At 52.3% G+C, this 7,097-nt stretch overlaps 1 protein-coding gene across 3 annotated transcripts in view; it reads left to right on the top strand.

The window, feature by feature from the left end:
- Positions 1–3,137: 3,137 nt before the first annotated feature.
- Positions 3,138–7,097, top strand: part of TMEM229B (transmembrane protein 229B) — a 64,139-nt gene continuing 60,179 nt past the window's right edge. Inside the window, exons 1-3 of one of the 3 annotated variants that reach the window (XR_010323178.1) lie at positions 3,162–3,213; positions 4,502–4,630; positions 5,881–6,079. The gene's annotated coding sequence lies outside the window, so the exon portion shown is untranslated. Of the gene's footprint in view, positions 3,214–4,427; positions 4,631–5,880; positions 6,080–7,097 lie in introns of all 3 variants that reach the window. The other 2 variants (XR_010323177.1, XR_010323179.1) reach the window with 2 other exon arrangements.

Below are 7,097 nucleotides of genomic sequence, written 5' to 3'. Positions count from 1 at the left end.
AACGGGTTTTGTCTAGTTTTTTTTGGTTCCTCTTTGTACAGTTGAGGAAATGAGGTGTGTGTGCGGTGGGGGAGGGGGGACCCGCAGGTCAAAGTGCAAGTTTGAGGCAGAGCTGGGATGAGAATTCAGCCAGGGCTGCATTATGACTTTCAAGAGCCCTAGACACTTTTGCCTTCATGGGCCTCTCTCTTCCTTCAAAAAAAAAGGAGCTGCAGCAGCAAAGGAGAATGAAGAAAACCAAAGACACAAGGAAAATATTAGCCCAAAGGACTAAAGGACCACATGAACCAGAGACTCCACCAGCTGAGCCCAGAAGAACTAGTTGGTGCCCAGCTACTACCAATGACCGCCCTGACAGGGAACACAACAGAGAGTTCCAGACAGAGCAGGAAAAAAATGTAAAACAGAACTCAAATTCACATAAAAAGACCAGACTTAATGGTCTGACAGAGACCTTAGTTAGGAACCTCCAAAACTATCGCCCCCGGATGCACTGTAAACCCAGAACTGAAACCATTCCCGAAGCCCACTCTTCAAAGATTGCCCATTGCGGTCAGGTCAACCCTGAGTCATAGTGACAGTGTGGAACTGCGCTATAGAGTTTCCAAGGAGCACTTGGTAGATTCGAACTGCCAACCTTTTGGTTAGCAGCTGTAGCACTTAACCACTACGTCACCAGGGTTTCCAGACAAAGATTAGATAGGACTATCAAACAAAAAAAAATACACGTGAGGAATGTGCTTCTTAGCTCAATCAGATAGATGTCTGAGACCAAATGGGCAGCTCCTGTCCCAAAGCAGGATGAGAAGGCAGGAAGGGACAGGGACTGGTCGAATGGACATGGGGAACCCAGGGTGGAAAGGGGGAGTGTGCTGTCACACTGTGGGGATTCCAACTAATGTCACAAAACAATATGCATATAAATTTTTTGTATGAGAAATTAACTTGAGCTGTAAACTTTCACCTAAAGCACAATAAAGGAAAAATATATTTTATGACTGTGTTGGCATAAGGATGGATCTATTAACAGACAAGAAAATATTTTCTTCAGCTTCGAAGTTAATTATTTTCCTCTGATTTTAAAAGACATTAAAATTTTTTTTGTGGACTCGTAAAAGTACTGTGGTCCATAGGCACTCCACCTACCATGTCTAATGGAGAAATCGGCCCTCCTGCCTGCCCAGCCGGTTCAGTTTCCTCTGTACAATGCTGCCTCCCACAGCCTGGGAGAGAGCCTCGCCAGCTGCCAGCCACAGATGGAGAGCTAGAGACAGAGAACAGGGCCTCGGTGGACAGAGGCGCGGGGGTGTCTTTCTTCATTAGGTAGGCTTTGCTTCCAGACTTACTGAAGGTACTTCCGGCCAAGGTGTCCCTGAGAGAGGGCTGTTTCCTTCCTCTCTGACAGCGTGCTGGGGACAGCTCACATGCCTGCCTGCAGCCCTGACACTTTCTCCCCTCTCCCTGTCTGATTCCCAGCAGAAATCAGTTTCCTGTTGTTGAAAGCCCACTGTATGCTGAGCACTTTACTTGCATTATGTTTCTGGGTCATCACAATGTACTTATGAAATAGGTGACATTATGTCCACTTTACAGAGGAGGAAACAAACTCAGGGAAGCCAAGAGCTCTTGCCACTGACACCACATGGCTATGTACTTCCTGTACTCGTTTGAGGAACCCATAACATAACTCCCTCTGGCCCCGTCTGAACCCGAGTGCTTTACTCCTGAGAAGAATGGCTAGGCCTGCCCTAGAGTAGAGTGGATATGAGGGTGGGTTTAGAAGCCCTGGTCTGTGTTTCCCAGCCCCAGTTTGGGGTGTACCTTTGTTGATGTTTGAATATCCTGGCCAGGGACAGGAGGTGGATAGAAGACTAGTGGCTGCATCAGGCAATTCGGGGAAGATACAGGATCAGGTTAAGTTCAGACAGCACTAAGCAGGTCAGCCTCCAGCCCAGAGTGGGGCGAATTCAGCTGGGTGAGTCTCAGGTTCCTTAGATTCTGTACTGCTTTTCAGCCTCAGAGAGCACTTTGTCACTATGACATGTTAGAAAAAGGAGGAGAGGGCTGCAGGCCGGCCCTCCTCTCGTTTCTCCCTCTTTCTCTAGCCTGGGAAGCAGCCATCAGACCCCTTAGATCAGGCCTCAGCACTCATAGGGTCTGTGTGCAAAATAGTAAAAATAAAAAAGATGTCTCTTCTTCTTGACTGAGGTTTGAATTGCGTTTTAGATCCCTGCTCAGCCTTTCTGCAAGAACTTAGGACCCACCAACGGGCCTGTCTCAGGTCAGGGACCCTCTGCCACCAGTTCCCCAGACAGTATTTCAGAATTTCTGGGCTTTCCAGATGACACCCATTATTCCTGTCAGAAAAATCTAGATTGTCCTCATGAAGGAAATGGTCTATTTAATCTCCACTCTGTACATCAAGATGGTGGGGCTTGGAGGTTTGGGTCTTGCCTTAGGCAAATTCCTTCAATTTCCTAGGCCTCAGTTTCTCCAAATGGGAAATGGGGACAATGGAAACAACCTTCAATGAAGGGACTGTCAGGCCTGCATGATACCCACACAGCATGTCGTATGCGCGGTTCTCACATCGCCTACAAGCTGGGAGATGGAGGCCAGGCTAGTCCTGTCCTCGGGGCTCCTGCGGACACCTGAAATGCAGGCAGGGGTGAGGAGGGAGGGCCGAGGAGCCCAACACCGCAGCCACCTGCGACGCGGACCGCTTCCAGGAGCCCGGGGTGGGGCCGACCAGCGGGCTGCTCTAGGCGGCGGGGCAGCGGGCCGGGCGGGCGAGCAAGGAGTTAAGTGGGACCGGGGGCAGAGCGCCTGTCAGACGCGAGCATGTGCAGTTTGCACCGCATCCGTACTATGGGTGAGTGCCGCCGCCGCCGCCGCCGAGGGCTCCGTTCCTCCCGGGCAGCGGCGGCCGCAGCCCCCCGGCCCCCGCATCGCCGCGGCGGGCGCCGACACACAATGCGGGTCTAGGCGCGGCTCCGGAGGCCGAGCGGCGCGGGGGAGGCACGGCCGGCCGCTCGGCGCGGGGGGAGCCCGGACGCCGGGCGTGGGGGCGGGGAGCAGGCGGCGCAGGGAGCGCCCCGAGTCCCGGCGCGGGAGGAGGAGCGGGAGCGAGCCCGCGACGGGGCTCCTGGCGGCACCTGCGCCCGGGGGCGGCCGGCCCTGCCCTACCCTGCCCGCGGCCCGGGCCCCGCACCGGTAGGTGCCGCGATGTCCGCAGAGAGGCCTTTCCGCTGCCGGAGAGGTGGCGGTGCCGGGCGGGCAGCGCGAAGCGCCGGGGGAGCCAGCTATGGGGGCGGTGATGGGGGAACCGGGTGACCGGGCTGGGGGCGCTGCCTGATCCGGCTTCCTCTTTGCTTTCGGTTTCTAAGCGCCTGCCCCGGCTCGGGAGCGAGCCGCAGATGAGATTGTGCACCCGCGGGCTCGGATTCCCTGCGGGGGATGGGCGCGCAGGGGGGCGTGTTGGGCAAGGGGGTGCAGGTTGGCAACTTCCCCACCTGAAACAAAGGGATATTGGGGAGAGGCGAGGGGCAGGGCCAGCCAGAGGCTTGGGGAAGCAGAAGGTTGACAGCCCCCCCACTTCCTCCGGACAGAGAGCACCCCACGAGGTCTCCTCTGGAGGGCAAAGGGGGGCGCTAGTCCTGGTGGGAGCTGGGGAGCCAGGGCTTGGGAGTAAGAACCACGGACCCTTCTGAGTTTGAGGCTGAGGACTTTCTTGGAAGGGAGGGAACCCTGTCCAAAAGACCCCTCCCTCCCTCCTCTTCCCCAGGGTGCTTGGAAAACTAGGTAATGGTGGACAGACCACCTCGGGGAACCGTGCCCTGGGACCCAGCCCAGGCCCCTGGTTGCCTCTCTTCATCTGCCCTCCCTGATCTCCAGTCTTCCAGCCCTTGGTGGGGGATGCAGGGCAGGGATGCGGACCTTCACAGCCCTGTTCCTGGCAAGGGCAGGAAGACGGTGGCCTCTGCCTAGGGTGTCTTTTCCCTCTTCCTATGTCCAGTCAGAAAGTGACCCCCTTCACTCCCCTGCCTGGACAATGTCTTTCTCCATCGTTCCCTTGAAGATATGTTTGGTTACCTTAGATACAGGAGTTTGGGGTGGCCGGTTATTCTGATGCTGCCTCAAGCCCTCCCAGGAGGAAAAGAGCGGAACCCCAGGGAGCTGTGTGCCCGTGTAACCTTGGGGTCTCTGGTCCCAATTCTTGTGGGTTCTCCGCATACTAGTAACAAATGAGCTGTTACTCTGGACTTCAGACTAGGGTCACCGGTGGCCTGGGTTTCTCTCTCTGCTGTACCAGGAACAGAGGTCGAGGGGAGGGCTGAGTGGCTGTCCTGGGGGTGGTATGGTGCCCTTCTCTCTAGAAAACAAATAGACCAGGTTCAAGGTTCTGGTCCCCGATTTTGTGTCTCCAGGAATGAGCCGACTTGCATGTGACCACCAGCCCTTATACCGTGTCAGGACTGCCCCCTTGCCTTTCTTCTTCTAGAAAGGACAGCCCTTCAGGAGCTCAGGTTTTTCCCCTGGCCACAAGGCAGAGTTGAGGCATCTGCTTGCCTGTGGAGACAGAAGGCACTGGAGGGTACTGAACTACTGGATAACTCTCCTGCCTGCTCCTGTGAGTGAACTAAAGATCGATCCGAGGGGCCAGGCCTGCCAGGACACCTTGCTCTAGCACATGTGATGTGGCGGGGGTGGGTGCTGAGGTGAGGCTTAGTCTTCCTGCCCAGACTTTGTATTTGAGGACAGAGATGGGAAATGGTTTTCACCCTTGGTAAAAAGTCCACAGATAGAAGCGAGACCAAATAAGTAATGCATCATGTTACCAGGATAAAAAGGAGGGCCCTTCCATCAGTCTGAGTCTAGTACAAGAGATGGGCTTGAACTTGTTTATTTGGTCCTCAGAAATCCCAAGCTGATTTAGTATGACTTTGGCCGCTTAAGGTGAAGGAGTAGGGGAGGTGCCAGCACCAGCAAGGAGTAGCACAGGAAAAGGAAGTCCCCTGAGCTATAGATCTGTGGCCTTGGAACTTGTGGCTGAAGTCTGGTACAGGTGCCAGGGCAGAGCCCACTGCCAGACCCACTTCTAGGGACCTTTCCCCTCTAAATGGATGGGGTTGATTATCTCACAATCTTCCACTGGGTGTATTCCAAACCACTTATTCAGAGGTGAGGGTAATGATATTGAGGACTGACCTCCCCACCCCCTATGGTGAGAGAATGGCTTTTCCATGCACAGTTCCTCAAATGTAAGATGAGGAAATGATACTTCCTGAGTCCTTCTTTTAAAGTGATGAGGCATGACTTTTTACATTTAAAAAGAGATTTAAGAGCCTTGGGTCCTTGGATTAAAGATGTTAAGTGAGTTAGGGAGTGTTATACTGTGTTTATTTCAGCTGTATTAGATTGACATGTTTCTAAAGAGAAAGGTGTCATTTTATAGGACAGGGCTACATTACAGCTTTTGGGTACGGAAGGCTCAGTGTTGCTTTTAAAAGTGTAGTTTTTATCTGGAACGCAGCCTGTAGCCCATGGCAGCAAGTGCTCTTCTGAGTGCCTCTTTGCTGCTTGGGTACCTTGGCGCTCCTTCCTGCGAGGGTTTTTCTATAGACAGTGTCCAACCTTGGGTGTCAGTGACAGGCTCTGAGAAGGGTCTTTGGTGATGTTGGGGACTCTGATGTCATACGTAGAGACCTGGGTAAGGGCCGTAAAGTGAAGCAGCTTGGTCTTATCAGCAGTGGTATCAGATCTGGCTGTCCTTGAGCTAAGGGAAATCTAACCCTCCCATAGCCTGGCTGTTTTCAAATTTGTATCCCTTCCCCCGAGAACTCACATATAAGGTGGTTTGGGTTTTGTTTTTTGTTGTAGGAACGTTCCATTTACAGTGTGGATAATTTCTGAGTTGGCAGCCTCGCAGCTCCCGTTGTGGCAACACCTGGCTCTGGAGGGAACATTGGAAAGGATTCTGATGTTCTGAGCAGGAAGAAATTCAGCCTTTCCGGCCAGTCTTCTGCTGCTCCACCACTGCTCCTCAGAAACCAGAGGCTTTGTGCTTGAAGAGTAAAGTGTAAGCTGATTTCTGGGGAAGGGGTAGGAGGGGACATCTTTAGTTATGGTCTCCCGTGAAGGAAACTAAGTCACATTAGGAGTTAGATTCTGGCTGTGGTAGGTGTGAATGTGTGTGTTGGGGAAGTTTTTCTTTTCTGGGGTTTAAAAGCCGTAGGTTATAGTTTTTCATCTCAAGGTAAAGATGCACTGATAGAATTTAGATACACACACGAAGAAGACCAGAGTGTGTGTTTGGTTCAAGAAGTACCTTCCCTCGGCCTTTGAGCTATGGGATGCTACTTGCTGCTGTGATTCAAGGAAACGGTTTTCACCCTTGGTAAAAACGTCCACAGATAGAAGTGAGACTGAGTAAGTAATGCGTCCCATTACCAGGGTAGAACGGAGGGCCTTTCCACTCGTCTGAGTCTAGTACACCTAGATGGTGCCGGGTTGCCACCACTGACTGCTCCGAGAGGGATCACAATAGAGGGTCCTGGACAGAGCTGGAGAAAAGTGCGGAACAAAGTTCTAACTCACACACACACACACACACACACAAAAGACCAGATTTACTGGCCTAACAGAGACGGGAGAAATCCCAAGAGTATGGCCACTGGATACCCTTTTGGATCAGTAATGAAGTCGCTCCTGAGGTTCATCCTTCAGCCAAAGATTAGACAGACCCACAAAACAAAACAAGACTAAAGGTGCACACCAGCCCAGGGGCAAGGACTAGAAGGTAGGAGGGGAAAGGAAAGCTGGTGATAGGGAACCCAAGGTTGAGAGGGGAGACTGTTGACATGTCGTGGGATTGTTAATCAATGTCATGAAACAATAGGTGTACTGTTTAATATGATTACTAGTTTGTTCTGTAAGCCTTTATCTAAAGTACAATAAAAAAAAGAAAGAAAATATTAAGAGAGGGGATAAAAAGGAAGGCCTTCTCTCTTCCTATTACATACATCTCTCAGGCTGCAAGTGTGGACTCCTGCTCGCCTCTGCTTTAAGGCTGTACACAGTATTCATTTTTTTTTCTT

The sequence above is a fragment of the Loxodonta africana genome, chromosome 10 (genome assembly GCF_030014295.1).
Source record: "Loxodonta africana isolate mLoxAfr1 chromosome 10, mLoxAfr1.hap2, whole genome shotgun sequence".
Lineage (NCBI taxonomy): Eukaryota > Metazoa > Chordata > Mammalia > Proboscidea > Elephantidae > Loxodonta > Loxodonta africana.
Note: the sequence above shows the minus strand (reverse complement) of the source record. Positions and strands in the feature narration are given on the sequence as shown.